Consider the following 25,299-nt stretch of genomic DNA (forward strand, 5'->3'; position numbering starts at 1 on the left):
ATTCATGAACTAGTTAATGATGTGTCCAGGATGCTTTTTTTCTCTATTTTTCTTAAATGATCTCTAATTTCACTGCTTAGGGGTGCTAAGAAATCAACTTGAGAGAATATATCCTCCTCTGCTACTGTTATGGTGCTTACGGTATTTCATGAGCTAGTGCCTATATAAAAATACACCATCAATCTTGGAATAATATTACATCTAAGCCTCATAATGGCCTTGAATGGCACAGGAGGTTTGATGGAATTGATTTCAATTATCCATCAATGATTATGAATCCAATGATATATTGATCACTCTGTGTGAAGTCTCTGTGGTAAACAATCTAGAGACAAGCTATTTGCCTAAGATGTTTTGCAGTTGGGCTACTAAAATGTCCTATTATACAATATACTTACTGGTTAAGGGAATGAAAATCTCGAAGGATTGTCTCTAATCCATTGTTTATTTTGAAAGTTATGCTACAGCATAACAACTCCTATTAGTGTGGATATGGAGACTCTCAGATTCTGGTCCTGTGGTGAGTTGTTACCAAATTGGACTGATATCCTGATGTATTTGTTGAAGACCTAGTGGTCCTATTCTTTGTATGAACCCAAATGCTTCTATGCAAGGAACTGATGAAATGCTTCCATTGGGGTAGACATGTTTCCGGTTTGGAACAAACCAATAGAACCAGTTATATCTCATACAACTATATTAATCAAATGCTCCTGCAGTCCAGCAAGGGAAAGAGCATCGCTGAACAATGCTTCCGATATTGGTGATATAATAAAGATAATGGTCACATGTCTAAAGCCAAATCATTTCCCTAGAAAGGATATATGCTATTGTGTGCAGAAGAGAAAGCATATGTAGAGTTGGATGTAAAAGCACTAGGATTCCTCTTGAGATGGGGAGACAAAGTGGCAGCTACCACCTTCCTAGTTTCTTCATCTGGGCTACAGAGAAGCATCATTTCCACAACTTCCCTCATGAAAGGCCTATTTATGGGCAGAGTGCTAGTGCATAGCAGAGCCACCCTTAACATCAACATCATTTCTTCTCTATGTGAGTCTGCTATGCGTGAATCCAGGACTCTGTTAATGTCAATGTTAATTTGATTCCAAACCCATCTAACAATACCCAAGTCATCTCCAAATTCGACATCATTGAGTTTCTTGCCAGTCACAAGCTCCAACAGGACCACACCAAAGTTGTATATGTCACTCTTCTCATTCACTTTGAGGGTGTAAGCATACTCTGCACACATATCAATCAGTTGAATCAGTTGGCTACAATTGTGTTTTTTCTATTGACACATTTGGTTAATACAAACATATATGTCATAGCATTATCCGTTTAACTGGAAAGTCTTACCTGGGGAAATATAGCCATATGAGCCTGCAACTACTGACATGACATTCTCCTGACTCATCTTCTCCACTGTTTTAGCCAAACCAAAATCCCATTCAGAATCCAGCAATATATTATATGATTTAACGTCCCTATGTACTATTAGAGGGGAACAATCATGATGCAAGTAGGATAGACCCTGAGCAGCACCAATAGAAATGTTATAACGAGTAGGCCAATCCAGGGTTTCCCCTTCAGAATTATGAAGCCATTCATACAAGCAACCATTTGGCATGTATTCATACACTAACAGATTAGAATCTGAACTAGAGATGCAACAAAGCAGCTTGACAATGTTGGCATGCCTAATCTTCCCTAAAGTGTCCACCTCTGCTTGAAATTCCTTGTCTTGGCCCAACTGCAGTTTCCTGTTGTTCCAGATCTATTTCACAACAACAATAGTGCCATCTCCCAGTGTCACCTTGTACACTTTTCCTGCACCTCCACTTCCAATAACATTATTTTCTGTCAATCTCTTCAAAATGTCTGATTCGTCGAATTCCAGCCTATGAAAGGGTGTGAGTTTCCAAGAGAGTGTCTTTGATTTAGCTTGAGAAAAATTCTTGTATGTCTTATACAGGATACCTATAAGAATCAAGCAGACTATGACCACCACAACAATAACCGCAATCAATACCCTGTATTGATGATTCTCAGATCCCTTTTTCTGTTGGAAGCATGAAGGAAGCTTTAATGGCCCACCTCCACACAGGCCAGGATTGCAAAGAAAACTTTCATCATATGCTATATTATTGTAACCAACAGGGACAAAGCCAGACAAGAGGTTGCCAGACACATTAAGAAAACTCAACTTGAGATTGTCTAATTCAAGGGGTATTTCCCCTGAAAGAAAATTGTTTGAGAGGTCAAGGTTGTTAAGAACTGGCAGCGACCCAAGAGATGCGGGAATTGAACCTGTGAGGCTGTTGTTTGCAAGGTTAAGCTGAGAAATCTCTTTCCATGATATTATTGTCGTAGGGATTACCCCATTTGACATATTGTGGTCAAGTGAAAGACGCTTCAATGACAATAATTTAGTAAGTTCCCCTAGAATAATACTTGATAAAATATTGTGATTGGCTAAAAGGTTGTTGAGATTCCACAACTGTGAAATGCTAGAGGGAGTACTTCCACTGAATTTATTGTATGATATCTCCAAAGCCTGCAGATTGGCCGATTTTTTTATTTGGGCAAGAATTTTTCCCTAGAAGTCATTGTTTGTCAAGGATAATTGTCCAAGGAGTGGAGAACTCCATAGTCCCAGATGAACCTCACCGCTTAGTTGGTTATTATCTACTCAGACAGAGGTTAGGTTAGGATAATTTCCTAGAGACCCAAGCATTCTGCCATTAAACTTATTATCATATACAATAAAAGTTACAAATACTCCACCTGCACAGACATTCTGTGGAAGAGGACCTAATAGCTCATTTGTTGATACATCAAACTCAACAAGTTTAGAAACCATCCCAATTCCTAGGGGCACTAGTCCTCTGAGCTTGTTGGTAAAAAGCTTGAGGTGGACTAAATTAGTAAGCTTGTCAAGCCCAGAGGGTATAGATCCATAGAGATGGTTGTTGTTTAATTGCAGTGTCCCTAGGTTTCGCAAATCTCCAATCCCAATGGGGATGCTTCCATTGAGCTCATTGATAGACATATCCAAATTCACAAGCCTCTTAAGATTGTTGATATTGTCTAGAATTGGTCCAAATAAATTGTTATAATAAAGAATCATATCTGTCATGTTTGAAAGGGCCATCAATTTTTTGGGGATCCTGCCCCACAAATGATCCTCTGAGAGGTCCAAATGCACCATATATGTTATATTTCCTATTGACTATGGAATTTCTCCTACTAAATTACAATATGTCATCCACAATTGTTGTTTCACAAGTTTAGGTCGGATTACTCCTTAAGACAGAGGATTGTAGGCCAGTGTCAAGTTTTTTAACTAGTTAATGATGTGTCCAAGATGCTTTTTTTCTCTATTTTTCTTATATAGACAAAATTCTCTCTAATTTGGCTGCTTAGGGGCGCTAAGCAATCAAATTGAGAGAAAATTATTTGTTTTTGTTAAATTTTTTGCCATATTCACAAATTGGATTATCACTTTGTGATCTGCATGAACTGATTAGTGACCAATTTATGGGTCTAGGTGCTTGATATCGAACATATTAGAAAAGATTTGAAGTGTCTCACAATGGATATTTTTGTAACTGGATTTGGCATTTGTAGTTTACATGTGCAGGAGCAATGGAAGAGTATCAATGGTGTAAGATGAATTTTCATGAGGTGGAGGCTTTGGTTTTACTCTTTTCTGCAAGAAATTACTTTCTTCCATCATTTTTGAATAAAATGAGAAAATTGAAAGTCCTCATAGTATTCAATTATGGGTCCAAGAGAGCCACAATGAAGGGTCTGCCATTGCTATCATCACTCACTCAGCTCAAGACTATTCATTTGGAGAGGCTGATTGTGCCCCCACTTTAAGAGCACAGTAAAGTCTTACAGAACTTATAGAAGCTATCTTTGAGCTTATGTGAACTAGAGATGCAACAAAGGAGCTTGACAATGTTTGCATGCCTAATTTTCCCCAAAGTGTCCACCTCTACTTGAAATTCCTTGTCTTGACCAACTGTAGTTTCCTGTTGTTCCAGACTTGTTTCACAGCAAAAATAGTGCCATCTACCAGTGTCACCTTGTACACTTTTCCTACACCTCCACTTCTGATAACATTATTTTTTTCAATCTCTTTAAAATGTCTGATTCATCAAATTCCAACCTGTGAAAGGGTGTGAGTTTTCAAGAGAGTGTCTTTGATTTAGCTTGAGAAAAATTCTTGTATGTCTTATACAGGATACCTATAAGAATCAAGTAGACTATGACCACCACAACAATAACCACAATCAATACCCTATATTGATGATTCTCAGATCCCTTTTTTTGTTGGAAGCATGAAGGAAGCTTTAATGGCCCATCTCCACACAGGCTAGGATTGCGAAGAAAAATTTCATCATATGCCAGATTATGGTAACCAATGAGGACAAAGCTAGACAAGAGGTTGCCAGACACATTAAGAAAACTCAACTTGATATTTTCTAATTCAAGGGGTATTTCCCCTTAAAGAAAATCATTTGAGAGGTCAAGGCTGTTAAGAACTAGCAGTGACCCAAGAGATTTCAGAATTGAACCTGTCAGGATATTGTTTGCAAGGTTAAGCTGAAAAAACTATTTCCATGATATTATTGTCGTAGGGAGTACCCCATTTGACATATTGTGGTCAAGTGAAATACGTTGCAGTGACGACAATTTAGTAAGTTCCCCTGTAATAGTACCTGATAAACTATTGTGACTGGCTAGAAAGTTGTTAAGATTCTACAACTGTGAAATGCTAGAGGGAATACTTCCATTGAATTTATTGTATGATATCTCCAAAGCCCGCAGATTGGCTCATTTTTTGATTTGGGCAGGAATTGGGCCCTGGAAGGCATTGTTTGTCAAGGATAATTGTCCAAGGAGTGGAGAACTCCATAGCCCCATATGAACCTCACCACTTAGTTGGTTATACTCTACTTGGACAGTGGTTAGGTTAGGACATTTTCATAGAGATACAGGCAATCTGCCATTAAACTTATTATCATATACAATAAAAGCTACCAGCACTCTACCTACACAGACATTCTGCGAAAGGGGACCTGAAAGCTCATTTGTTGATACATCAAACTCAACAAGTTTAGAAACCATCCTAATTCCTGGGGGCACTAGTCTTGTGAGCTTGTTGTTAAAAAGCTCGAGGTGGACTAAATTAGTAAGCTTATCAAGCCTAGAGGGTATAGATCCAGAGAGATGGTTGTTGTTTAATTGTAGTGTCTCTAGGTTTCTCAAATCTCCAATCCTAATGGGGATGCTTCCATTGAGCTCATTGATAAACAGGCCCAAAATCACAAGCCTCTTTAGATTGTTGATATTGTCTGGAATTAGTCCAGATAAATTGTAATAATATAGAATCATATCTGCCATGTTTGAAAGGGCCATAAATTTTCTGGGGATGATTCTCTGAGAGGTCCAAATGCACCATATCTATTATATTTCCTATTGACTCTGGAATTTCTCCTACTAAATTACAATCTGTCATCCACAACTGCTGCAGCCTTGATAAGTTCCCAAGTTCAGGTGGGATTACTCCTTGAGATAGAGGGTTGTAGGCCAGTGTCAAGTTTTTTAATGAAGAGAGATCTCCAAGTTTTTTAACTAGTTAATGATGTGTCCAGGATGCTTTTTTTCTCTATTTTTCTTATATAGACAAAATGCTCACTAATTTTGCTACTTAGGGGCGCTAAGCAATCAACTTGAGAGATTTTTTTTTTTTTGTTAAATTTTTTGCGATATTCACAAATTGGATTATCACTCTGTGATCTGCATGAACTAATTAGCGACCAATTTCTGGGTGTAGGTGCTTAATATCGAACATCTTAGAAAAGATGTGAAGTGTCTCACAATGGATATTTTTGTAATTGGACTTGGCATTTGTAGTTTCCCTATGTAGGAGCAATGGAAGAGTATCAGTGGTGTAAGATGAATTTTCATGAGGTGGAGGCTTTGGTTTTACTCTTTTCTGCAAGCAATTACTTTCTTCCATCGTTTTTGAATAAAATGAGAAAATTGAAAGTCCTCATAGTATTCAATTATGGGTCCAAGAGAGCCACAGTGAAGGGTATGACATAGTTATCATCACTCACTCAGCTCAAGACTATTCATTTCGAGAGGTTGATTGTGCCCCCACTTCAAGAGCATAGTAAAGTCTTACAGAACTTAGAGAAGCTATCATTGAGCTTATGTGAACTAGAGATGCAAAAAAGGAGCTTGACTGATCCAGGTGGATGTTGGTGGCCACCCACCTATCCCATTTGGACCCCCACAACTGTCTCTTTCAGTTTTTTAGTTTCCTAAATTGTAGCACAGTTTACTATTTTTAGCAGCTTTTTGAGTCCTAAACTTCCAAAGTCGTTTTGAGGCCCTAAACGATGTTTTTTGGGAAATATGGGGGCAACATGGGTCCACGAACTGATGTTTCCCTTCCCAAAGATGTAGTGCTCGGATAGATCTTTCTAACAAGCTATTGTACGCGTCAAACAAAGATTGTATGCCAAAGTTACGACCCCAGGAAGTTGATGTACCAACATACCCAAAACAGGGCCCACAATTTGGCGTTTCATCTTCTAGGGTTAGGTTTTGGAATGTGAACGGTCTTCCATTATTTCTCAACAATAAATAGGCCTTCAAGCCTCACTGTAACACAGTTCAGAGGCATGTAGCCACCACATCTCTTCTCAGAGATAAGCTACCATCGCCCTAGCTGGTTTATGTCCATTTCTGTTTGTAAGCATATTTCAGTATTTTACAAACAGAAATGGACATAAACCAGCTAGGGTGATGGTAGCTTATCTCTTAGAAGAGATATGGCGGCTACATGCCTTTGAACTGTGTTACAATGAGGCTCAAAGGCCTATTTATTGTTGAGAAACAATGGAAAACCATTCACATCCCAAAACCTAACCCTAGAAGATGAAACGCCAAATTGTGGGCCCCGTTTTGGGTATGTTGGTACATCAACTTCCCGGGGTCGTAACTTTGGCATACGATCTCTGTTTAACACGTACAATAGCTCGTTACAAAGATCCATCCAAGAACTACAACTTTGGGAAGGGAAACATTGGGCCATGGACCCATGTTGCCCTCAGATTTCCCAAAAAACGTCGTTTAGGGCCTCAAAACGGCTACAGAAGTTCAGGACCCAAAAAACTGCTACAAATAGTAAACTATGCTACAATTTAGGAAACTGGAAAACTGAAAGAGACAGTTGTGGGGGTCCAAATGGGATAAGTAGGTGGCCACCAACATCCACATGGATCATTGACAATTTTTGCATGCCTAATCTTCCCGAAAGTGTCCATCTCTGCTTGAAATTCCTTGTCTTGGCCCAACTGCAGTTTCCTCTTGTTCCAGGTTTGTTTCACAACAACAATAGTGCCATCTCCCAGTGTCACCTTGTACACTTTGCCTACACCTCCACTTTCGATAACATTATTTTCTATCAATCTCTTCAAAAAGTTTGATTCGTTGAATTCCAGCCTGTGAAAGGGTGTGAGTTTCCAAGAGAGTGTCTTTGATTTAGCTTGAGCAAAATTCTTGTATGTCTTATACAGGATACCTATAATAATCAAGCAGACTATGACCACCACAACAATAACCGCAATCAATACCCTGTATTGATGATTCTCAGATCCCTTTTTCTGTTGGAAGCATGAAGGAAGCTTTAATGGCCCACCTCCACACAGGCCAGGATTGCAAAGAAAACTTTCATCATATGCTAGATTATTGTAACCAATAGGAACAAAGCCAGAAAATAGGTTGCCAGACACATTAAGAAAACTCAACTTGAGATTTTCTAATTCAAGGGGTATTTCCCCTGAAAGCAAATCATTTGAGAGGTCAAGGCTGTTAAGAACTAGCAGCGACCCAAGAGATGCGGGATTTGAACTTATGAGGCTATTGTTTGCAAGGTTAAACTGAGAAGTCTCTTTCCGTGATATTATTATCGTAGGGATTATGCCATTTGACATATTGTGGTCAAGTGAAAGATTCTTCAATGACGATAATTTAGTAATTTCCCCTGTAATAGTGCCTGATAAACTATTGTGACTGGCTAAAAAGCTGTTGGGATTCCACAACTCCGAAATGCTAGAGGGAATACTTCCATTGAATATATTGTATGATATCTCCAAAGCCCACAGATTTGTTGATTTTTTTATTTGGGAAGGAATTTGGCCGTGGAAGGCATTTTTCAAGGATAATTGTCCAAGGAGTGGAGAACTCCATAGTCCCAGATGAACCTCACCGCTTAGTTGGTTATTCTCTACTCAGACAATAGTTAGGTTAGGACAATTTCCTAGAGACCCAGCCAGTCTTCCATTAAACTTATTATCTAAAATCTACCAATACTCCACCTACACAGACATTCTACGAAATAGGACCTAATAGCTCATTTTTTGATACATCAAATGCAACAATTTTAGAAACCATCCCAATTCCCAGGGGCATTAGTCATGTGAGCTTGTTGGTAAAAATCTTGAGGTGGAATAAATTAGTAAGCTTATCAAGACCAGAGGGTATAGGTCCAAAGAGATGGTTGTTTTTTAATTACAGTGTCTCTAGGTTTCTCAAATCTCTAATCCCAATGGGGATGCTTCCATTGAGCTCATTGATAGACAGATCCAAATTCACAAGCCTCTTAAGATTGTTGATATTGTCTGGAATTGGTCTAGATAAATTGTTATAATATAGAATCATATCTGTCATGTTTGAAAGGGCCATCAATTTTCTGGGGATCCTGCCCATCAAATGATTCTCTAAGAGGCAAAAATGCACCATATATGTTATATTTCTTATTGACTCTAGAATTTCTCCTACTAAATTACAATATGTCATCCACAACTGCTGCAACCTTGACAAGTTCCCAAGTTTAGGTGGGATTACTCCTTGAGATAGAGGGTTGTAGGCCAGTGTCAAGTTTTTTAACGAAGAGAGATCTCCAAGTTTTTTAACTAGTTACTCATGTGTCTAGGATGCTTTTTTTCTTTATTTTTCCATATAGACAAAATTCTCTCTAATTTTGCCGCTTAGGGGCGCTAAGCAATCAACTTGAGAGAGTATTATTTCTTTTTGTTAAAAAAAAATCCATTTTCACAAATTGGATTCACTCTGTGATGTGCATGAACTAATTAGCGACCAATTTCTGGGTGTAGGTGCTTGATATCGAACATCTTAGAAAAGATGTGAAGTGTCTCACAATGGATATTTTTGTAATTGGACTTTTCATTTGTAGTTTACCTGTGCAGGAGCAATGGAAGAGTATCAGTGGTGTAAGATGAATATTCATGAGGTGGAGGCTTTGGTTTTACTCTTTTCTGCAAGCAATTACTTTTTTCCATCGTTTTTGAATAAAATGAGAAAATTGAAAGTCCTCATAGTATTCAATTATGGGTCCAAGAGAGCCACAATGAAGGGTCTACCATTGCTATCATCTCTCACTCAGCTCAAGACTATTCGTTAGGAGAGGTTGATTGTGCCCCCACTTCAAGAGCACAATAAATTCTTACAAAACTTAGAGAAGCTATCTTTGAGCTTATGTGAACTAGAGATGCAAAAAAAGCAGCTTGACATTGTTGGCATGCCTATTCGTCCCTAAAGTGTCCACCTCTGCTTGAAATTCCTTGTCTTGGCCCAACTGCAGTTTCCTGTTGTTCTAGATCTGTTTCACGGCAACAATAGTGCCATCTCCGAATGTCACCTTGTACACTTTATCTGCACCTCCACTTCCGATAACATTATTTTCTATCAATCTCTTCAAAAACTTCGATTCATCAAATTCCAGCCTGTGAAAGGCTGTGAGTTTCCAAGAGAGTGTCTATGTCTTATACAAGATACCTATAAGAATCAATAAGACTATGACCACCACAACAATAACTACAATCAATACCCTATATTGATGATTCATAGATCCCTTTTTTCCAATGGAAGAATGAAGGAATCTTTAATGGCCCACCTCCACACAAGCTAGGATTACGAAGAAAACTTTCATCATATGCCGGATTATTGTAACCAACAGGGACAAAGCCAGACAAGAGGTTGCTAGACACATTAAGAAAACTCAACTTGATATTTTCTAATTCAAGGGGTATTTCCCCTGAAAGAAAATCATTTGTGAGGTCAACGCTGTTAAGAACTAGCAGAGACCGAAGAGATGTAGGAATTGAACCTGTGAGGTTGTTGTTTGCAAGGTTAAGCTGAGAAATCTCTTTCCATGATATTATTGTCATAGGGAGTACCCCATTTGACATATTGTGGTCAAGTGAAAGATGTTGCAGTGACGATAATTTAGTAAGTTCCCCTGGAATAGTACCTGATAAACTGTTGTGACTGGCTAAAAAGCTGTTGAGATTCCACAACTGTGAAATGCTAGAGGGAATACTTCCACTGAATTGATTGTATGATATCTCCAAAGCCCGCAGATTGGTTGCTTTTGTGATTTGGGCAGGAATTTGGCCCTGGAAGGCGTTGTTTGTCAAGGATAATTGTCCAAGGAGTGGAGAACTCCATAGTCCCAGATGAACCTCACCGCTTAGTTGGTTATTCTCTACTTGGACAGCGGTTAGGTTAGGAAAATTTCCTAGAGACCCAGGCAGTCTGCCATTAAACTTATTATCATATACAATAAAAGCTACCAGTACTCCAACTGCATAGACATTCTGTGGAAGAGGACTTGAAAGATCATTTGTTGATACATCAAACTCAACAAGTTTAGAAACCATCCCAATTCCTGGGGGCACTAGTCCTGTGAGCTTGTTGGTAAAAAGCTTGAGATGGACTAAATTAGTAAGCTTATCAAGCCCAAAGGGTATAGATCCAGAGAGATGGTTGTTGTTTAATTGCAGTGTCTCTAGGTTTCTCAAATCTCCAATCCCAATGGGGATGCTTCCATTGAGCTCATTGATAGACAAATCCAAATTCACAAGCCTCTTAAGATTGTTGATATTGTCTAGAATTGGTCCAGATAAATTGTTATAATATAGAATCATATATGTCATGTTTGAAAGGGCCATCAATTTTCTAGGGATCTTGCCCGTCAAATGATTCTTTGAGAGGTCCAAATGCACCATATATGTTATATTTCCTATTGACTCTAGAATTTCTCCTACTAAATTACAATCTGTCATCCACAACTGTTGCAGCCTTGACAAGTTCCCAAGTTTAGGTGGGATTACTCCTTGAGACAGAGGGTTGTAGGCTAGTGTCAAGTTTTTTAATGAAGAGAGATCTCCAAGTTTTTTAACTAGTTAATGATGTGTCCAGAATGCTTTTTTTCTCTATTTTTCTTATATAGACAAAATGCTCTCTAATTTTGCTGCTTAGGGGCACTAAGAAATCAACTTGAGAGAAAATTATTTGTTTTTGTTTTTTTTTCCATATTCTGAAATTGGATTATCACTCAGTGAGCTGCATGAACTAATTACCGACCAATTTTTGGGTGTAGGCGCTTGATATCGAACATCTTAGAAAAGATGTGAAGTGTCTCACAATGTATATTTTTGTAATTGGACTTTGCATTGTAGTTTACCTGTGCATGAGCAATGGAAGAGTATCACTGATGTAAGATGAATTTTCATGAGGTGGAGGCTTTGGTTTTACTCTTTTCTACAAGCAATTACTTTCATCCATCATTTTTGAATAAAACGAGAAAATTGAAAGTCCTCATAGTATTCAATTATAGGTCTAAGAGAGCCATAGTGAAGGGTATGCCATTTCTATCATCATTCACTCAGCTCAAGACTATTTGTTTGGATAAGTTGATTCTGGCCCCACTTCAAGAGCACAGTAAATTCTTACATAACTTAGAGAATCTATCTTTGAGCTTATGTGAAGGGCTTGGAAATATGTCAAGGATCAATGGCATCTAGTCAAATCTAAAGCTTCCCATAATGCTAGATTTTAACATGGATCATTGCTGTGATTTGGAGGAGTTGCCCCTTGGAATTTGTGACATGTCTTCAGTTCAAAAGTGGTCTATCACTAACTATCACCTTCTTCGAAATTTACCTGATGATTTGGGGAGGCTGCGCTCTTTAAGAATGTTAAGAATATCTGCATGTCTAGGTTTGAAAGAGCTTCCAACATCTATTGGAAAACTTGGGAAGCTAGAATATATAGACATTTACTTATGTGAGTGCTTGAAAGAACTTCCTGAGGAAATAGGGAAGTGAAAGAAACTCGAGGAGCTTGACATGAGAGAGTGTTCTCGGTTGAGGAAGCTACCTAAATTAGTTGGAGGGCTTAAATCTCTAAAGCATGTTATATGTGATGAGAAGATTGGGCAGCAATGGAATCATCTGAAGAGTTGTTCTTCTACCATGGATCTTAGAGTTGAAATTGTAGAAGCACACTTCAGCTTGGATTGGCTGGATGGTTAAGATCTCTCTTAAACATGATGCCAAGTGCAAGTAGACTGGTAAGATATCAAGATATAAGCTTAAAGTTTCCTATTAATAAAGTTTCCTTTTAATAACATTTGATTCTCATATGGGTGTCTATTCAATGTTAGCAGATCCTCATATGGGTGACTCTTCAATGTTAGCAGTGCATATTTTTTACATCGAAGTGTATCTTTTTTGGACAAATTTTCAATTTATGACTTGCGCTCATCATGGCAAGGTTTTTGTTGTGCAGGATCAGGATGAGTGCACACTGCAAACATGTTATCCATGTTCCACTAGCATTATTGGCCCTTCAGAAATTAGTTATCCAAAGTTTATGTGTAGTGTGTCTAGTCCTGTTGGTATAGCTAAATAAATAGTCGTAAAGAATATAAGTGTGTATCTAGAGTCCTCATCGTGGTAAAAGTAGGGTGTCTAGTTGTGATCGTAACATTAAGGACCTTTTAAATATTGTATTAAGAGTAAATGACTTTAAATATTATGTTTTAAAACTTTAAATATTGTGTTTTAAGATTAAAAGTTCACTTCAACTTGTGGACAGAAGTGAGTAAGGACAAATTTTTAATTGAATGGTGATGTGTGTAAAAAATTTCAAAATTTGGTTTGTATTTTTGATGTGTTATGATAATTTTCTATTTCTATTAGATTAGAAGTTTTTTTTTTAATGGGACTTTGGTTATCGTTACAATCATTAGACCACCATCAACGCTATGTATTCCTTTTTATGCCTATTTTTGTGAATAGAAAAGCATTTTGAGATTCGTGAACATTATGATTTTGATAATTGTGATTTGAAAAATCCTTTACTGCCAAGTATTCATTACATTCATCTTCATAAGCCATAAAACAAACGTTGTGATTGCACTTTAAAGCATATTAGTTCATGCTTCAACAACAAAATATGTGTTTGATTGGTTTTTCTACCCATAGAAGTTGCACTTATGGTTATAGTTGTATACATGACAGGTGCAAACATAATGTAAAGGTCTGCCACTTGCTCTGAAGGTGATAGGAAGCTCTTTGCATGGTGAGCCTCGTCCAGTGTGGGAGAGTGCCAAGAAGAAACTATTAAATGGTGAATCAATATCAGATTATCACAAAGAAGGGCTTTTCAAATGCCTAGAATCCAGTATTGATGTCCTGGACGAAGAAGGGCTTTTCAAATGCCTAGAAGCCAGTATTGATGTCCTTGACGAAGAAGTGATTTTCAAATGCCTAGAAGCTAGTATTGATGTCCTAGACGAGGAAGCACGAGAGTGCTTCTTAGACCTGGGGTCATTTCCAGAGGATAGAAAAATCTTCGTGGATGCATTATTGGATATTTGGGTTTATGTGCAAAAGATGGAGTGGCATGATGCTTTTGTCATCTTGCTAGAACTTGCAAGTAGAAATCTGTTAAATTTAACAAGTAATCTCAGGTAAGTTTATTTTCTTCTGGTTGTTGTGTTCAAGCTCTTTGACCTCTGCTTCCTCTATTTTATACACTGTTGTTTTGATAATTGGGCCTGTAGGAGTCAAGCAATCAATTATGGAAGTGCCTCTGAGTTGTACTTTTCCCAGCACGATGTCATGCGAGCCTTGGCCCTAGATATGGCATCTCGAGATAGGATAGTTTGCAAGAAGAGGTTTCTTATGCCTTGAAAGGAGGAGATTTTACTAAGGAAATGGGAGTTGTTCAAGGATCAATTGTTTGATGCTCAAATAGTTTCCATTCACACAGGTGGGTGATGTTAGCAATTTGATTGGAGTGTGATTTGAAAAATCCTTTACTGCCAAGTTTGTTGAAGGTTAGAGGTTTTACTGGACTGTGTTTGAAGTCATTTGGAGATGGTGTAGTTATGTAGAAACTTATAAAGCCAAGTCACCAATGTTAATGTGAAGGTTGCGTAAGTGGGCTATTCGCCTTTTGTGCATTAGCTAAATTCATCTACGCTGCTAGGCTATGAATGAATTGGATACAATAACTCACGAACTCTTTGCAAATACATGCTCTTTTATTATTTTGTGTTTAGATCCCCACATGTTGTAGAATTGTAAGGTCCTTGATGCCTGAGAGGAAAGTAGACATCTATGTAGATGCCATCTTAAGTGTTTGAATGCAGTGAGTTTCTGGTTTTTGTGTAAAATATATATAATTCAGATCATAATCTACATAATGTAATAAAGACAACCACAAAAATCTGTATTTTATTATTATATCTTATATCATCTAGAAACATGTAAATATCCTAATATCAACATCATGATCATTTGACAACCTAAATAGCTCAGATGCTTTATTAGCAAAGTCCAATATATTCATCATGTCAAAAAAATTGCCAGCATCAACCGTATGAGGAAACACAAAAAACGTTAACCATCTCTGCATCTTATTTAGATTTTCCCATTACCATGTCGCCATTGTTCCTCAATTTATGCCTTACGATGTTTCCTTTGCAACATCTGGTGCAAATGCTAGTTTTAATTTACCACCTATATTGATTCTCAATGGAATTTGTTCAACATACGCTTAGTCTTAATGTCTATCAAGGGCTGTAATGTGTTACAGAGTTTGTTAGGTTGCATTTACTTTTAATAAATTTAAAAAATTAGAGTTGTGCCAAGTGGCTCCCAGCCCACCAATTTCCTAGGGATTTGAGATTATTCCAATTCTAATAAGCCCCTCCATAATAACTTCCTCATTAGTATTTATAGCGTTCATTTATATATAAGAAAAATTTATTTAGCGAAATGGTTCAAATTAGATTTAAAAAAACTAGATTCGTGCCAAGTGGCTCCCTACCCACCAATTTCCTAGGGATTTGAGATTATTCCAATTCTAACAAGTCCGTCCATGATAAGTTCCTCATTATTATTTATAACATTGATTTATATATAAGAAAATTTTATTTAGCAGAATGGTCTATTTTACCATAAGATGTGTAATTTTTTTTTTTCTCATGTTAAAGTTGACCCATAACCTTTTTATACATGGTTAATCATGTAAATGTGTGCATTGGTAAGCTATTCTTTCTATTGCAATAGCTTTTTTGTTATATTTATGAAGTTTTAGGCTATATCAAACACATCAATATTTTTAATGTGGTTGAGGGCACATGTGTGGATGCAATGTAGGAAATGAAATGTAAGTAAACATTTGAAATGTCGGCTCAATTATAATCAATATATTTATAATAATTAATTAATTAATAATTAAATGTCAGCTCATATATATATATATATATATATATATATATATATATACTCTTTTATTAATAAAATTACAAACATTTTTTTGAGATAAAAGAAAATATAATATACATATCACATTAAAATATTTAACTTATAAATAGCACTTATAGATAGTACTTATAAATTAACATTCATTTTACTATATAAATTAAATGATTCCATAACAATCTTTAAATTTAATTAATAAGCAGATACAAATTTAATATTTTCGATATAAGATTTTTAATCATGAATATTTACCATGGATATTATTAACTTACTTCTTTACAATACCATGGGCCAATATGCAGAAGAGAAAGATAGAGAGAGAGAGGGAGAAGGGAGAAAATCATAATACCATGGTTTATCAATGTCATGGGTCATCTAGGCTTTTGATTATTATGTTATGGATCTAGGATTTATTAAACTAAAAATAAGAATACTTTTATATATACATTGTGAAATTTGTATAATATAAATAATATTATAAAGAACAACGATATATGCAGCGTAACCAAGGGTCCAAGAGAAAAGAAAAAGAAAAGTGATTAATAATGATTCTTTTAAGTTTTTTATTATTGTATTTTCTTTGACATCATTGATCCAAAATATAGGTTTAATATTTTACAACCAATTATGTTTTTTTTATAATTTAGATACTTTATTAAATACAATACAATGAGATCATATTTAAGAGAGAGAGTGAGATGGAGGGGGGATAGAGTGGGGAAGAGAGACATAGATGTGGGAGAGACAAGGAGAGAGAGGAAGGAAGAGAGAGAGGAGGGGGAAGATAGCAAGAGAGAGGGAGGGATAGAAAGATGGATTTGGAGGGGGAAAGAGAGGTAGGGAAGAACAAAGATATTGAGAGATAGAGGTGGAGAGAGAGAGGGAGTGACAAGGGAGAGATGAAGATGGAATGAGAGAGAGAGGAGACGAGGGAAGAGAGAGAAAAGGAGAGGCTAGAAAAAGGGAAAAAAAGGGAAGAGAGAGATAGGGAGACATAGATATGGAGGGGGGGGGAAGGGGAAGAGATAAAGAGGGAAAAGAAGGAGTGATAGATAGATAGATAGATATGGAGAGAGTGTGTGTATATGTTTGATCCGGATTTAAATAGGAACGCAACAAATTACAGAGATAACCATAAACACAGAGGTGCAGTGGAAATAATACTTCATTTCATTAATGTAAAATATTGAAATATGCTTACAAACAGTGATGGAAATAAACCATCTAGTGTGATGGTAGCTTATCTCTGAGAAGAGATGTGGCAGATACATGCATCTGAACTCTATTACAATGAGGTTGGAAGGCCTATTTATTGTTGAGAAACAATGGAAAACCCTAAGCATCCAAAAACTTAACCCTAGAAGATGAAATGCCAAACTGTGGGCCCCATTTGGGTAAATTGGTACATCAACTTCCTGGGTCGTAACTTTGGCATATGATCTTCGTTTGACGTGCACAATATCTCGTTGGAAAGATCTATCTGAGAAATACAACTTTGGGAAGAGCAGCATCAATCCATATAACCATGTTGCTCCCAATTTTCCCAAAAAACATCGTTTAGGGCCTCAAAACGGCTCCGGAAGTTTAGGACCCGAAAAACTGCTAAAAATAGTAAATTGTGCTACAATTAAGGAAACTGAAAAGCTGAAAGAAACAATGGTGGGCTTCCAAGTGGACTTGGCAGGTAGCCACCAATATCCACCTGGATCATTCCTCCCCCCTTAGGAAGCAATGGTCCCCATTGCATTGAGTTCCTCCATGAGATGAGGAAATTTCTACTGAACTTGGTCTCTGGTGAGCCACTTTCCCTGGTGAAGGAGTTGGCCTACTTTGACAACGTGATACAGTTGGATATTCTGTTGCCGAGTGTGCTTGATATGTGTGTCCATGATCCGATCAGTTGCAGCTTTTTCCATGCAATCTAGATTTAACTCTGTGGGTGTGAGCTGTTCTGCAATGTTGGATGTGTCAAGTAATGGTGGAAAGTATGGCCGAAGGCGGTCCACATTGAACACTGGGTGCAAGCCAAGGAATGGGGGAATGCTGAGCTCAAATGAATTGTCTCCCATAGGCTTGGTAATGGTGTAAGGACCATATCAGAGTGGTCTGAGTTTCCGATAGGCTCCCGTAAGGCGTTCCTTTTGCAAATGCAACCAAACTTTGTCGCCCACCTGAAACTTGTATGGCACCTGATGTTGATCATGTCACTACTTGTACTTGGCATTTGATTTCTACAGAATGTGATGGACCTGCTGGCGAATATGTTGGATGTGCTCAATGAAGTTGGTTGCCTTATCTATTTCAGACTGGACATGAGCCGAATCTGCGTGAGTAGCTGCAAATGGCATGGCCACATTAATGGGACATGGTGGCTAGAATCCCAAGCCCACCTGAAAAGGGTTGTGGCTAGTCGAGCTGTGAAGAGCCCGATTGTAGCTATGCAGAGCCTAGTTGTAGCTGTGTTGAACATAGGGGAGGCTCTCGTCCCATGTGCGTGGATGCTTTGAGTTGTACATGCGTATAATGTGTAAGATCATCTTGTTGACAACCTCTATCTGGCCATCAGTTTGAGGATGGAAGGCTATGGACTTAGTGAGTTTGGTGTCCAACGTCGACTAGAGACTGGACCAAAATTTTCTAAGGAACATGTTGTCCTGTTTTGAGATGATAGACTATGGGATCCCAAAGTGTACCCACACTTGTTCAAAGAAGAGTTTAGCAGTGGCTTCTGCTGTGATATTCTTCTTGCAAGCCGCCATAATAGCCATCTTCGAGAACCTGTCGACAACCACAAAAACACAGTCGTTCCCATGCTTAGTGGAAGGAAGTCCTGACATGTAATCCATGGAGCTGGATTCTCAAGGTCGACTAGGGGTAGGCAACAGGGTATAGAGGCCTTGCTTCTTGATGGTCGATTTGGCAATGGTGCAGGTAGTGCATGATCTGATGTACTTCTTGAAATCCTGTCGAAGATTCAGCCAATAGAAATACTTCTGCAGTACTGCCACCATTTTCTCGACCCCGAAATGCCCAACAGCCTGAATTTAGTGTGCTTCCCAAATCATCTTGGCACGCTCGCTTGAAGGAACACAAAGGTGACCTAGGTGGCATAATAGGGCATCCTGGAGGTGAAAATCTGGAACATGCTGACCCTCCAAGAGTGTTTGGTATGTGTGGCCGAATTCTGGGTTACTTTTGTAGAGAAGTGGTCAATCAGAAGTATCATGCCCACAAGAGTTGAGCATGGTGGTTAACGCCATGATCGGTGGTCGACTGAGGCAATCTGCAACATTATTGGTGTTGCCCTTCTTATACTTGATATCAAATGGAGCTATTGTAGGTATGTGGACCACTTCTGATGGCGATCATTCTGCAATTTCCCTTGGGTCTGTATGAACTGCAGGGGTTGGTGGTCTGTGTGGATGACCGTTTCCTTCCCCAAAATGTAATGCTTCCATTGTTGGCAGACCTATACAATGGAATACATCTCTTTGTCATAAGTGAATACTTCCGTACTGTGTCTGAAAGTTTCTCAATGTGATATGCCACTGGATGCCCATCTTGAGTAAGGACTGCCCCAATAGCATAGTCAAAGGCATCTATCTGTCTCAACCTCAAATGGTTGTTGCAAGTTTGGTAATGCGAGCACTGGTGTTGTGTAGAGGTGATCTTTCAACTCTATGAATGCCTTCTGTTTAGATTCAGACCAAAATAATTTTTCTTTCACTCCTCCCTTGGTGACTTGACTCAAGGGCCAAGTGATATGAGAAAATCCTAACATGAACCTGCGTAGAAGTTGGCAAGACCTAGAAATCTGCAAAGCTCTGTCAGAGTGGTTGGAGATGGCCAATCCCGAATGACTTGGATCTTGGCTGGATCTACATGCACCCCCTGTTCATCAATAATGTATCCCAGATACTGAACCTGGGTCATGCCAAAAGTGCATTTCTCCAAATTGGCACATAACTTGTGTTGCCGCAGTGTTTGGAGAACCTATCGAATGTGGTGGAGGTGCTCTTCCCAACTCTGGCTGAAGATCAAGATGTCATCCAATTATACCACTACAAATGAGTTGGTGAATGGCCACAATATGTCATATGTTAGCCTCATGAAGGTTGCAGGAGAATTCGTCAATCCGAAAGGCATAACCAACCATTCGAGAAGGCCCTCCTTGGCTTTGAAGGCAATCTTCCACACATCGGAGTGCTCGATTGGTACCTGGTGATATCCTAACTTCAAATCAATCTTGCTGAAATATTTTTCCCCCTTCAGTTGGTCCAGGAGGTCATCAATCCATGGGGTCGGGTACCTATTATGGACAGTGATCTTGCTCAGCGCCCAATAGTCAATACAGAGTCTCTAAGTCCCATCCTTTTTCTGTACCAACACGATTGGGCTCCCACAAGGCGATGAACTCGGACAGATGTGACCTTTCTACAACAGCTCTTGAATATGCCTCTTGATTTCATCGTTCTCTAGAACGGAGCGCCGATAGATTGGTCCATTGGGCAGCAGCGCACCTGGGGTCAGATCGATGGAGTGCTTGACCTGATAGTGCAAAGGAACCCCTGCGGGGGAGGTGAAGATGTCCTCATACTCCTCCACGACCTTGTCCATCTGTAGTTTTTGTGTGGAGGGGCCCTGTCTGGAGGTCGTGGCCACCATCTTCTTCTTTCCTTGAGGGCGTATCATCAGGAAAATAAATTTCCCGGTTTTGGAAATGAGCTTATTGCATTGTTTTGCAGTAACCAAAGAGATGGCAGTAGGTGGTGCTACCTCTGGTATACCGTACAACTTATTTCCCAAAGTAACAATAACAGCACAGGACCTTGATTCATACATAGTATGTCACTTCCATGAGTATGGTTGTCCTAATAATACATCACAAACTTCAAGGGGAGCAATGTCACACAATACCTCATCCGTGAAGGGCTTGATTTTGTATGGAAGGTGACACTGTTGGCTCACATGAAAATCCCATCCTTGGTGAAGCCACCCGATAGCGTATGGTTGTGGATGTGTTATGGTCGGTAAGCCCAGCCAATTCATGATCTCTGTCGAAACGAGGTTATTTTGGCTCTCGTTGTTGACAACGAACTATAGTGGGTAGCCCTTTACCCACATTTGGGAGTGGAAGAGACGCTCCTCCTCCTCTGGATCTTCAGGTTCCTCCTTCTGTATCTTCATGGTGGCAACGGTGGCATTGGGCTCCACATCGATAATCTGCTTCCCTTTGTCATTCCCCTTTTTGGGTTCAGACTCAGAGCCGGAACATGCATCTGATTTTGAAACCTATAGCTTGGCCACCAGTGATTGCTTGGCCCGACACTTACTTGTGTTGTGAGTGGAGATCTTATGGAACTCACACCACTTTCTCGTCTCCTTTTTTGGCTTCACGGCGTTGTTCTTTGCTTGCAGCTTTGGCAAGTTGTCTTGGGCCTCCCCGCCTTGGTTTTGTCCTTTGTTCTACGGTTTGGGGGCACCTTTCCCTTGCTTCAGATTCATAAATAAAAATTCTCGCTTCTTTTGTTTAAACTTTTGCTCGACCTTGACGGCATATTGATATGTTGTGCCGAACGAGGGGATGTTCAAGAATTATATTTCTTCCTAGATGTACTTGTGTAGAAACCGCGGTATTTGAGTACCAAATGCTGCTCTAAATCCTTGATACTCAACTTTGTTTGAATGGTATGGAAAATATTGGTAAACTCTAGCACGTCTTGGTCCCTTCCCTACCGCAGCGTGGTCCATTTTACTTATTGATCCTCATAGCTTCTGACAAGGTATTACTACTCCTTGATGGCATCCCAGAATGAATCCCAAGTGGGTGCGGCTGAAAATAGTGAGCTTGTACTTTCATCCTTCTGCTCACACTAGGTTTCCCACTAGTCCTTAACCTGGGGGGCTACTTTGAGAAGAGCAAAAATAATATTTTCCCAACTGGAAAAATCATGAACAGAAAATAACCCTCTAGTAGATTTAACCATTTATCGATGACATCTTCATTTATCTGACCCTCGAATACGGGGATTTCAAAATTAACTTGTACCTTAAATGGTGTGGCATTTCCAGAGTAGCTATTGGAAGCTAATGCGTCTCCCCTGGGTAGCCGCTGAAGGATTTGGGAAAAGTTGTCCATCATCTCGTTCCTTTGTCGCTCGAGGGCTTCTTCGAGCATGATTTTGATAGGATCTCATGCCCCCTCGTCTTTCTTTTCATCCACCATGGGAGGCCGTCAGGATTTGTGAGGCTGGTCTTGCAAAGGTTTGACCAATTCAAGCCCTAACTCCTTAATTATCTCAACCTCGTTGGGGACATGCAAAGAAAAACAGAGAAAAAGCAGACTGCTCTGATACCACTGATCCATATTTAAATAGGAATGCAACAAATTATAGAGATAACCATAAACACAAAGGTGAAGTAGAAATAATACTTCATTTCATTAATGTAAAATACTGAAATATGCTTACAAACAACAATGGAAATAAACCAGCTAGGGCAATGGTAGCTTATCTCTGAGAAGAGATGTGGCGGCTACATGCCTCTGAACTATGTTATAATGAGGCTCGAAGGCCTATTTATTGTTGAGAAACAATGGAAAACCCTAAACATCCAAAAACCTAACCCTAGAAGATGAAACGCCAAATTGTTGACCCCGTTTGGGTAAATTGGTACATCAACTTCCCAGGGTCGTAACCTTGGCATATGATCTTTGTTTGACGTGCACAATATCTCGTTAGAAAGATCTATTCAAGAACTACAACTTTGGGAAGAGAAAAATTGGTCCATGGAGCCTTTTTTCTCCTAGTTTTCCCAAAAATGTCGTTTAGGGCCTCAAAACGGCTCCAGAAGTTCAAGACCTGAAAAACTGCTAAAAATAGTAAATTGTGTTACAATTAAGGAAACTGATAAGATGAAAGAAATAATGGTAGGGGTCCAAGTGGAATTTTTAGGTGGTCACCAATATCCACCTGGATCAATGTTTGTGGGCTGATATAGAGAGATGAATAAGGAGAGACAGAGGGAGATAGAGATATAGATGGAGGGGGCGAAAGGGAAGAAGGGAGGGAGAGAGAGAGAGAGAGATGAGTGACATGTGTTTAGGGGGATGAGATTGAGAGAGAAATAAGGAGACATAGAGGGAAGTATGGATATAGATGGCAGGGGGAGAGAGGGAAGAAGAGAAAGATAGAGAAAGGGGGAGAGAGAGAGGTGGGGGGGGGGGAGAGAGAGAGATAGATAGATATGGAGAGAGAGTGTGTATGTTTGCAGGATGATATAGAAAATCATGAATATTTTTGTTTTTCACTAAAATAGGTGTATTGATTCCAGTGTAGTTGTTTATTTCTAATCCTATTTAATTACTTGACTGGATGCATTGATTTCAATGTAGATGTTGATTTCTACTCTATTTGATTGCTTTCACTATATGCATTGGTTCTAGTGTAGATATTTATTTCTAATATTACTTGAGTGCTTGCACTAGATGCATTGATTTAAGTGTAGATGGAGATTTCTAATCCTATTTAGTTGTTTGCACTAGATGCATTGATTTGGGTGTAGATGTTGATTTCCAACTTGATGCAACTAAATGTATGATGTACATTAATTTCAAAGTAATTAGATTAATAGTGTGTATTGATTTAAGTGTAATTACATCTTTGCCCCCTCCATCTATATCTCTATCTCTCATTTTCTCTCCTTCTTTATCTCTCTATCTCACCCCCAAACATACACATACTCCCTCACTTTCTCGTCCCTCTCTCTCTCTTATCCCTCTGTCTCTCTAACATTTCGCTTACAATGATTTTTGGAGAATACTACTATTAATATTGAAAAGCAATAGAGACAAGGTATGATGTTTACTACATTAGCTCAAGTTAAATATTTGAATGGTCTATGATGACAAGGTATGATGTTTACTACAGTAGCTCGAGTTAAATATTTGAATGGTCTATGATTTCAACTGCCCTTTATCAATATTAGAAAATGGAAAAACTAATAGATGTGACAATAAGAATAGTAGAAGAAAATAGTTTCAGATTGATCACATTGAAGATTCTTTATAATTGACTATTTTCTTATTATTCACATTTTCTATCATTCAACATTGTTACATTGTCACTTTGCACAGAAAAAATTTATTTCATCATTTTTTATCATTCAAGTTACTAACAGTCTCTCAAATTGAAGTAGCTAAGAAAATTTAAAATTAAATTCACTGAATTAATCTTAGACATGTTTAGCATATTTAAAATGATCAAAATAATTAGATGTTCAACAAATTTTGTATGGCCTCCCACTACTGAAACCAACCTAGATCCATCCTAACTCTGGATCTGTCAAGAGCAGAGAGGGATCAAATCTCTTGACATGCAAACCTTTCCTCAAATTTTGCACTCAAAAAAGTATCAAGAGCAGAGAAGGATCAAATCTCTCAACATGCAAACCTTTCCTCAAATTTTACACTCAAAAAAGAGATTTGCACATCAAGAGATTTGATTCCCCGCCCAAAATAACAAACTTAATAACCATACTAAATTTAATGTAGTTTAAAATAAATTTTATTTTTTATTTATACAAGCATGAACGTGATTCTTGAATTCCTAAAGATATAAACTAACTTTAACACTGAGAAGATTAAAGAATTGAGAGTTACGAATATAAAAAAGTAGATATATATATGTACCATGCTTGAACATTCATGTAAAGATAATTTCCTAACTGTAAAGGATTTTTTGGAAAAGTCCCATTTTCTGTTAAACAAATGAATTGAAATGATCACGTAAAGATACTTGCCCAACTATAAAGGGATTTTATTGGAGAGATCTCATTTTCCGTTAAACAAACGAATCAAAACAATAGGTATGAGGAAACAGATTGACAAATAGACTGAAAGAATGTGTTATAATATATTTTTAAAAGAATGAAAGAATATATATACAAAATGGGACGCATCTACTGGCATACCTGTCTCCGTTGCCTAAATGTAGGTGTATAATTGCAAAAATGATCATACCAAAGGCTGGCAAGATTTGGCAGAGGGATCCCACATAGCCGATAGCAGAAATTCCCACCCATTCACTCTTGCGCGCATTGTATCTTGCCCCACTTGTTAGGTCGATAGGCCTTCTTTTGAATCAGTCCATCGTCTACACTTTTGGTGTCCATATGACATTTGTGCACAGATTTTTAAGCCACTTTTCTACTCTTCACTCGACATATGTGTGCACCATTTTTAGGATTTTCAGGGGAGTCTGTTTAAACTTTTAGTGAAATTTATTACACTGAACATGGAGGACGACAAGAATTGTTGCGACAAGAGTTCAGAAATTCTGTAGCCTGGCACCCTCACCACCTCTTCCGTCTTCCGATTTTACACCACTTTCAAGCATTCTGAATAGGTCTCTTCATATAAAGCTCACTCTACAACTCTTCAAGGAGGGGGAGGAACAATGACCACTAGAGGCTCTTGGTTTACAATCTCATGGAAAACTATATTTTACAGTGGAGTGCTAAAGCCCTTTAGGTAGATGTAATCTGAATATCTGTTGCATACAATTTTTTCAATGAATCTCATTTTTAAGTCTTGTGTTCAGTATAAATATAGCAAATACAGTAGAGTGCTAAAACC

General features: G+C 38.4%; 1 long non-coding RNA gene and 1 pseudogene across 1 annotated transcript; one reads left to right on the plus strand and one right to left on the minus strand.

Moving 5' to 3' along the window:
• Nucleotides 1-811: 811 nt before the first annotated feature.
• On the minus strand, nucleotides 812-8,018 carry LOC149227524 (uncharacterized; annotated as a pseudogene).
• Nucleotides 8,019-12,298: 4,280 nt separating this feature from the next.
• Nucleotides 12,299-12,714, plus strand: LOC149227525 (uncharacterized). Its single transcript, XR_016247146.1, has 2 exons — nucleotides 12,299-12,460; nucleotides 12,679-12,714. It is a non-coding gene; the product is annotated as an uncharacterized LOC149227525 (long non-coding RNA).
• Nucleotides 12,715-25,299: the final 12,585 nt, after the last annotated feature.

The sequence above is a fragment of the Pinus tabuliformis genome, chromosome J (genome assembly GCF_031772625.1).
Source record: "Pinus tabuliformis cultivar Carrire ecotype Pingquan chromosome J, CPIR1, whole genome shotgun sequence".
Classification (NCBI taxonomy): domain Eukaryota; kingdom Viridiplantae; phylum Streptophyta; class Pinopsida; order Pinales; family Pinaceae; genus Pinus; species Pinus tabuliformis.